The 9,452-nt window shown below is 47.6% G+C and overlaps 1 pseudogene; it reads left to right on the top strand.

Annotated features, from left to right (window-relative positions):
• The first annotated feature begins 9,047 nt into the window (after positions 1-9,047).
• On the top strand, positions 9,048-9,116 carry LOC115869944 (annotated as a pseudogene).
• The last annotated feature ends 336 nt before the right edge of the window (positions 9,117-9,452 follow it).

Below are 9,452 nucleotides of genomic sequence, written 5' to 3'. Positions count from 1 at the left end.
CCCTACTCATCATCATTCCATCAAGAGGTAGTCTCAGAAACCCACAGGAGCAGTTCCGCCCTGTCCTGCGGAGTCCTGTGACTGAGAACCACCCCGTGGCGGTTGAGCTTGCTTACTTTGGAGTGTAGAGGGACCACTGTGGCCCACCTGTGCCCAGCGTTTTACCTCGCACTTCTTGAAACAATATCTAAAATGCATTCCGTGGCTGTCCTGATTTCAGATCATAGCCATTACTACTCGGAGCAGTCATGTGCGCAGGGCAGGAAGAAGGGTAATACAGTCCTGTTAAAAGTGTTCAACGGGAATATTCAGGGTGATGAGTGAGTCTGTCCATGTCTGAAATTCTGGTTTGAGCTACTAGGCTGTCATATACCCACAGTACTTCAACACTCAGGGTTTTCTGTCTTGCAGAATAGCCCCGCAATATAAGAGGGTACCCCCCCAAAAAAACAATCCCTGCCCCCCCCCCCAAAGCTGTTTAAATTTTTTTACAAAACAACTTTATGCCCTTCAAAGTACTCTCTATTACACTTTATGCATTTGTTAGATCTGCGATGCCATACGTGGAAACCGTTTTCAAAATGTCTATTTGGATGGCTGACAGCAACTCCCTCGTTTTTTTCTTCACCTCTTCTACTTCATCAAATCACTGTCCTTTCATGTCCCTCTTCATTCGCGGAAACAAAGTAGTAGCACAGAGCAAGGTCAGGTGAGTATAGTGCGTGGGGCAAGAGAGGCATGCTGTTTTTTGCGCCAAACTGGTGTACTAAGATGGCTGCGTGAGCAGATACACTGTAATGGTGGCAAAGCCAGTCCCTCATTTTGCCACACTTCGGGCCTTTTTGTCTCACACTGTTAGATGTAATCTTTCCAGAAACTCTAACTAGAATGCTTGATTAACAGTCTGACCTGTTGAAGCAAACTCCAAATGCGTTACAACTCAACAGTTTTGTCCATTGGGACGCTGACGGACATCCAGAACAATGTTTGTCTTCACTCGACATTGCTCCTTTTTGAAACGAGAACACCACTTATATGTACACTTGAGTTTTTCCCATAGCACCGTGTTCAACATCACAACAGTTTCTGCAGCATTTTTCCTGAGCAGGAAACAATTTCACAGCTGTGTACTGTTCTCTTAAATCAGCCATCTCACACAAAAAAAACAGCATTTGACCAAAACTGCTTTTATGAAAAATTTCACTGTGACCAGAGAGTACCTTCCCAGGCGACCTCACTGGGTGCACTAACTCAGAGTGAGGTGTCAATGCTTGCCTAGTGGGGAAAATCCATAATACAAAAGCTCTGCTTGGCACAATTCTGGGTTTTTTTTTTTGGGGGGGGGTGGTAAGTCCCTTTACATGTTAACCATACAGCACTGTTGTGGAGTTCCAGCTACATCCTAACTCATTTGCAGAACCTGAAAATGTTGCAGAAATGTCATCTATACTTGTTATCTCGTGCTTTGGGGATAGACCAATTTGTTAGGAAAAACTAAATTTACGAGAAAAACTGCAAACGGGGCAATGTTTATCACCTTAAGATCATCTAGTAGTATAGCTTAAAAATGTATACAAATACCTTATTGAGTTCTAACTGCTTAATAAACATCCTGTAATCAGTAACAGAGATAAGTAAATTATGTCAGTCACTTCATGGAGTATTATGCACTCAAGAATACGAGGCCCTGAAAAATGTGGAAAAGCTCATGATAAAATTGTTAGGTTTAAAAACAAGCAACTTGAAGTATAATCACTTACAAGAAAAATATCTACATATACCTTCATAAAACATTGAGAGGCTTCACAACGCCATGCTAACCACCATCTAGTTGATTCCAGTTCATAGTGACCCAATAAGAGGGTAGAATTGCCCTTGTGGGTTTCCGAGACTCTTTATGCAAATAGAAAGCCTCGTGTTTCTCCCACAGAGTGGCTAGTGGTTTCAGAGTGCTGCCCTTGCAGTAGCAGCCCAACACAGACAATTCACCAGAGCAGGCTCCTATTGCAAGGGTACCATACGATACAACAATGTGTTCAAAGGATTGGATTTGCAGTGACCTTCCTCTAGCACCTATCCTTTCAATAATGTTGCAGAGTGGAAAGGTCTTAAAATAAAACTGAGTAAATCCAGTCCTACTTGTAAAGTGACAATAGTAGAAATGTGCCCACCAGGCCCCTTCATGAGTTCAGTCCACATGGAAGCCTAAGAACTACACACTTGGCAAAATCCTACCCTCCTCTACCAGTGTTCACAGCCTTGAGACCATTTATTTAACTTGGCACCTTCACAGCTAGATTTCATAACGTCTTTCCTTGTTCTCCACCATAAGCAACCCTGGTCTCCCAGTTCATTCTGCATCCCACCTTCTGGCTCAGTGCATTTCTTAGAAAGTGTGACCCCTTAACCTTTAATCCAGCGATCTTAACACTCACTCCCCACAGTCACACTCCTGTTAGTTGCCATTGGCTTGCCTTCTGAGGTGCCTCCGGTTTGAACTGCCGACGTTTCAGTTTGTAGTCTAATGCTTAACCATGTGTACCACCCAGTGACTCCTGGTTTTATAACTCCCCTCAACCCAAAATTCAAAAAACTAAAGCTGTTGCTTTTGAGTTGATACCATCATGTGTTACAGCATTGAACTGCTCCATAGGGCTTTCTTGATGTAATCTATATGGAAGTATCACGCTAGTGTTACTGGGCAGGCTCAACCACCCACCTTCCAAATTAGCAGCTAATTACAGGCTACTTGCACCACTCACAGTATTTACCCATAGTTCCATCTCCTATGTAATAGCAATTTTGAGTATCATTCTAACCACCCATCTTTCACCTCCCTCTTTAGTATCCCAATTCCAGCAATCCTTCAATCCACCAAGGCCAAAATCCATTGAGTCTGACCACATTTTCACCACCATCGCCTCTTCGTGTTTGACCTTCTCTTCGTACCCAGTTGAAAGCCATGGTCCATCACCCTAAAAAAGTCCTTTCATGAATCAACTTCCTTGCTTCTCTTCTATTTTCTCAACTACCTCATAATCCAGGTTAAATCTAAGTCCAGTGTGGCTGGAGGGAAAAACTGAACCTTGCTGGCTGCCTTGATGTTAAATTCATGACCCCTCATCCTAAGTGAAGGAGCCCTGATGGCAAGAGTTTGGAGTTTTAATCTCAAGTGAGCCTGATGTTCTAGCGCGTCAGCAGTGTGAGGCCACCAGTTCCTCTGAGGGAGAAAGATGAAGCTGTGTGCTTCTGTAAAGATCACTGCGCTGTAATCCCTCGGGAGCACATCTCTGCCCTCGGGGGGCACTCTGAAGGATCAGGTTTGGGGAATCTGGAGTCAAAGAACGTGGGTGGTGCAAGTTCTAAGCAATTGGCTGCTAACCCAGTGGTTGGTAGCTCACCACTCAATGGCTCTGCTGAAGACAGGCCTGGCAAACTGCTCCCATGAAAAGATTACAGCCAAGAAAACCCTCTGGTTTCACCCAAGTCACAGCATAAACAAACCCCTTGGAACAGTTCTGTGAAGCAACCCCACCATGGGGTGGCCAACTGGGCAGCTAACAACAGGGCTCTCAAGTGGTTTATAGTGTCCAGAGTCCCTTCTCATTTTCCTGGTCAAGGTGCCACAGTGGTTAAAGCACTCAGCTGCTAAATGAAAGGCAAGTGTCTAAAACCCACGAGCAGGTCCATGGGAGAAAAGACCTGGTGCTCTGCTCCCGTCAAGGACTGTAGGCTATGGACCTCTCTAGGGCGGGCATGAGTAAAGGCACACTGGTCAGTCTGCCAGTCTCTGCGGTTGCCTTTTTCTCCATCTCCAGTGCCTTCTCCCCATGGTTTCTCTCAGCTAAAGAAAAAAGATTCATGCAGGGGGGAAAAAAACAGTTCACAGGCTCTCATCACACCCATTTCAGCTCACGAATGCCTAGGATGTCAATCTTTATAAGTTCCATTTCATTTTTGACCACTTCCAATTTTCCTAGATTCATATTTTGCACATTCCAATTTCCAATCATTAGCAGATTTTAGCAGCTGTTTCTTCCTTACCTTGAGTCCTGCCCCATCAGCAAATGAAGGTCCGGAAGGCTTCACTCCCCAGGCTTTAGCTGACTCCCTGTGGCCGACTCCACTCTGAGAAATCAGCTCCACCTCAGTCATGTTCCCAGTGCCCTCCAACCTGAGGCTTCCTTTCATTCGGCCTTCGGTATCTGACGATGTGGTGAAGCTGTGCATGAGGAGGTCTTCAATGGCTACTTACTCCAGAGTGGGGGCTAGGTCTTCATAGTCGTTCTTTGCCTGGAACCCCTGGAAATGGGCTCACTTTGGGGGATCCTGCTGGCACTTGAAATACCAGTGACATAGCTTCCAGCATCACGGAAGCCACCACAGTACAACAAACTGATTGTGCTGGAGAATATGGATGCTTAAAGGACAAACTAATCTGTCTTAGAAGAACGATAGCCAGAGTGCTCCCTAAAGACAAGGATGGCAAGACTTCCTCTTAAATACTTTGGACCAGTGGTTAGGAGAGACCAGTCCCTGGAGGAGGACATCATGTTAAGTAAAGCGGAGGGGCAGCAAAGAAGAGGAAGGCTCTCGAGGAGATGGACTGGCCCCGTGGCTGCAACAAAGGGCTCCGCCATGAGAACAGTGGTGAGGACGGTGCAGGACCGGGCAGCGTTTGGTTCTCTTGCGCATAAGGTTGCTATGGGTCAGAACAAACTCGATGGTACTTAAGAACAACACACCACTCCCCAGCCAACCTCTGTCCACACACTGCCTTCCAGTCTCAGCCTGGATAAACCAGTGCTTCAGGCCAAGGTCAGCCTCTCCCTGGGCCCCCATCCCACTTCCCTAGGTACTCAGAGAAGTCACTGCATTTTCCACTCATCTTCCTATCACATCCATGGTTCCCTCGCTCCAGCTCTCAGTTAACATACAAATAGGCTATTCTCCTACCTAGAAAAAAAAAATCCTCTTGACTCCTTTTCTGTGCTTCTTTCTGCTGTTGCTACATTTCTCACTTTACCTTGAAATCCTTCAAGAACAGACATGTGTTTTCACGCCTGTTAATTCCCCCCCGCCCCCCCAAACAAATGACACATTGCATTAGGTAAATCTGCTGTGCCTGACCTCTCTAGAGTATTGAAAAGCAAGGATGTTTGAGAACAAAGGTGCACCTGACCCAAGTGAGGGTATTTCCAGTCACCTCAGATGCAGGTGAAAGTAGGACATTGGCTGAAGAAGACAATGCATTTGAATGACAGTGCTGGCGGCGTGGACTGCCAAATGAACAAACAAATCTGTCCAGAGTGTGCCCTTAGAGGCAGGGGTGGCAAGACTGTCTTACCTACTTTGACCATGTTGTCAGCAGAGACTGGGGAATTATGGAAGAGCAGAAGCAAAGGAGAGGGGGGCCCTCAAGGAACTGGATTGACAAGAGGCTGCAACAGTGTGCTTGTAGGGTGGGCACCAAGAGGATGCCGGCTGCCTGCTCACCGATGCCAGGTTACAGAAACCAGGGGGGTTTGAAAGATTCTAAGTTTAATTTTTACATGCATGAGAAAGGAGAATGGGAGGCTCCTTCCTTTAAATGTCCTTTACCCCATTCCTTTGTCCTCACGGCATATCCACTGTCTATACTTGAGTAAAAGCCAACCCAAATATAAGCCAAGACACCTAATTTTACCACAAAAACTGCATCAAAAATGTGCTGAAAAACTCGGCTAATACATGAGTATATACCGTGTACAGGCTGAGTGAAACAGTGCTTTCGGAAAGACACAAATCTTGAATGACAGGTACAAGCTAGGAACACCAAGTTTTGTTTTAATAAAGACCTTGTACTACAGAGCTTCCATTACTTTGAGCCCCTAAATCTGGGGGAAACAGGCCGGGTATGCAGGTGCTGGCCCTTAGTGAGGGGAGGGAGGGAGCCTGGAACTCCGATGAGAATCGGGTCATTGGCTTAGCTCAGGCGTCCTCAAACTACCGTGAGACAAGAGAGAGGGGTGTTTCTCCAGGTCACCGCTATGGAGGATTTCTAGTTCAGTTCCATCTCAACTAAGCACATCATTCTCCTAACTATACGACATTTCCATCCTAAAATCACCGTGGATTGACGCTTCAAGTCACCCGCTCTCAGGCTCAAGCCTAGGATAATTGTGAGGCTGGCACAGGACCCGACAGGGTTCCCTCTGGCACAGAGAGCCCCTGTGGGCTGGAACCGACGCCATCACCCTAACAACACTGGTATAAAGGAGCCCTGGCGGCATCGTGGGTTACATGTGGTCTTCCAACCACAAGGATAGCAATTGGCACTCTGCAATAGAAAGATGAGGCTCTGCTACATCCTCAGCAATGCCCGGGGGGCATTCTACCCTGTCTTTAGGGTCTCTGAGGCTCAGAATGGGCCGGATGGCAGAGCTGAATTGTGGTATGATTGATTGACAGAACAATGTACAGTTTTCAGTGCCTAGCTGGTTCCGTTTTCACAAATACACCCATGTAATAATCCTCAACCTTACCATTGTAGAATATTTCTTTATAGCAAAAAGTTGATACCACTTTCAAACGATTTTCAGGGAACCCCTCCTCTAATTTCAACCTGCAGTTTCATTCAGAACTTCATAGAAATGGGATCATGTAGCACTGGCACAGAGCAGCGCCAGCGCAGTAGCTCCCGCCTGTCTGGAGCCTCTGCTTGCTCGGAATGAGCGCTCTGCCGTGAAGGGATCGAGCATTCTGCAGGGTAGGAAAATGCACAATTGTCCCCGAGATCACTAGCCTGGTAAATGTCCCAACTCTGAGGTCAGGCTGAGTCGACATCCTAAAACAGCTCCCCCAGACTTAACTTACAGCCCGAGATTATTGTGGCGCACAATTGCCACCTGAGATAAATTGAAAAATATGTAGGAGACCCAAGGATGAACATAGTGACTATAATGTGGCCGGACCATTAGTGGGGTGGCAATGTCCCTCCCTCTGAGAACTAGAAGTGTCCTCTGGACGGTCCTCCTCTCATCGCCCTGAGGGGAGCCCACTGTGCTGTCAGCAAGGATTATTTTTTATTATTTTTTAATCATTTTATTGGGGCTCATACAATTCATCACAATACATAGATCAATTGTGTAAAGCACACCTATACATATGTTGCCCTCATCATTCCCAAAATTCGCTTTCCTCTTGGGTTCCCGGAATCAGCTCATTTTCCTTTTTTCCCCTCTCCCTCCCTCTCTTCTCCCCCTCCCCCATGAACCCTTAATAATTTAGAAATTATTATTATATTTTATCTTACACTTCCCGGCGTCTCCCTTCACCCACCCCTCTGCTGCCCATCCCCCAGAGAGGAGGTTATATGTAGATCCCTGTGATCAATTCCCCCTTTCTACCCACCCCTTCCCTCCTGGTATCACCACTGTCACCCATGGTCCTGAGGGGCTCATCTGCCCTAGATTCCCTGCGTTTCCAGTTCCCATCTGTACCCCTGTGCATCCTCTGGTCTAACCAGATTTGCAAGGCAGAATTGGGGTCATGGTAGTTGGGGGAAGGAAGCGTTTAAGAACTAGAGGAAGGTGGTGGGTTTCATTATTGCTATACTGAACCCTAAGTGACTCATCAGTTCCCCACTACCCCTCTGCAAGGTATGTCCAGTTGTCTACAGATGGGCATTGGATCCCCATCACGCGCCACCCTCATTGACGATGTTATGATTTCCCCCGCCTTTGGTGTTTGAAGCCTGGTCCCTTCGGCCCTTCATGACCACACATGTTGGCGTGCTGCTTCCATGTGGGCTTTGTTGCTTCTGGGCTAGATGGCCGCTTGTTTACTTTCAAGCCTTTAAGTCCCCAGACGCTATAGGTCTCGATAGCCGGGCACCATCAGCCTTCTTCACGACACTTACTTACGCGATACTTAACATGTCCTCACCTCACCAGGGGACTCACTGCATCTCTTCTGAAGTGACCCTATCTTTAAATGCACGTTGGCTAAACTCTTGGGGGTGGGGGTGTGTCTTATCCCTGACCCCTTACATACCACATGGGTGTGGAGCTTGCTAGCTGTGCTCCCACCCCCACCCCAGGGATGACAACCGCAGGCTGGGCAGTCAAACGTGGAGGTTCTCGGCAGCGCCGCGCATCCAGTCACAGAGCCTTTCCTGCGCTGTCACTTCGGATGATGTCGGGCCATTTGTCCGGCTGTGTGTCCGTCTGTTCCTTTCACTTACTGGATATTACTCCATTTCATGAACAGAATGGCCTTCTTTTGTCTGTTCGTCTGCTGGCTGGCATTTGAGTTGTCTCCAGATTTGGACGAGCATGAACAAAGCCTCCCTGGGTGTCCAGATCTTCCTTCTGACTCCGACTCGCCCCACTTGAGGAAAGGGCTCCTTTCGAAGTCGCTAGTGCGCATGCTGCTGAGGCCAGGCTCCACCCCAGCCCTCCCTTGACCTGCCCTCCCCGCAGTGCGGGCTCCCTCTCCAAGCACCTTGCCCCTTGGTCTCTATTTCCAATGCGTCAGCCACAGGAATTCTGTTAATATGTGAGTCTGATTGTTCCTACTTCACTTAAATTCTCCAAGAGGCTATCGATCGCACTCAGAATAAAAGCTGAAATCTATACATTAGCCTATATGCATTACTTCTTGGTAAAATCTGTATAGAAGTAATCTGCACATTACATCTCAGATGCAGCTACTCCTCCGTCAGGCACCCTTCAGCCTGAAGCTCATCTGCCAACAGCCGAGCCCTCCCCATGTGACCACGTGGAAGAAGCCCTGGCGGCATCGTGGCTTCCACACTGGGCTGCTCACTGCAGGATCAGCAGTGTACCGGCAGAGTGGGTCACACGTTGGGGGGATAACTGGAAGATCCACAGTGAGGCTTTCTACTCCCATAAAGAGTTCCAGTCTCGCCTCAGAAACCCACAGGGACACTTCTGCCCTGTCCAGTGAGGCCCCTAGGAGTCAGGATGGACTCAAGGACAGACAGTAAGAGCTGCTGCTTGAGAGAAAAGTGAAGCTTTTGACCCCCATAAAGAGTTACAGTCTCGTAGTGTTAGAGCTCTTTTAGAATTTGTCTAGTAGGTTTTCCTTTTTTTTTCTTCCCAGAAACCGCCCCCCACCTTTGACAAAGGAAGAGTTGTAAATCTCAGAGACCCACACGGCCAGTTCCACTCTCCTCTATGGTTGCTATGCGTCTTGGAAACCCACAGGGCAGTTAGCTCTACCCTGTCTTACAGGGTGACTGCCTGTGAGTTAGAATGGAGGCAGCGGCCGTGAATTTGAGTTGAGTTTTGAGACGGCCGCATAGCTCCCTCCCTCAACCCCTTCCAGTCTGAGCTCCAAAGCCACCCTCTCAGGGTTCTCTGACTGCCTGTTTAAAATCACAAAACCCACCCTGATACTCCCTCTCCACTGCTGTTTGCTTAATTCTTCTCTTAGCTCTCAGTGTTATC

The sequence above is a fragment of the Echinops telfairi genome, unplaced genomic scaffold (assembly GCF_000313985.2).
Source record: "Echinops telfairi isolate 266 unplaced genomic scaffold, ASM31398v2 ScPeMD7_60;HRSCAF=208, whole genome shotgun sequence".
NCBI lineage: Eukaryota > Metazoa > Chordata > Mammalia > Afrosoricida > Tenrecidae > Echinops > Echinops telfairi.
Note: the sequence above shows the minus strand (reverse complement) of the source record. Positions and strands in the feature narration are given on the sequence as shown.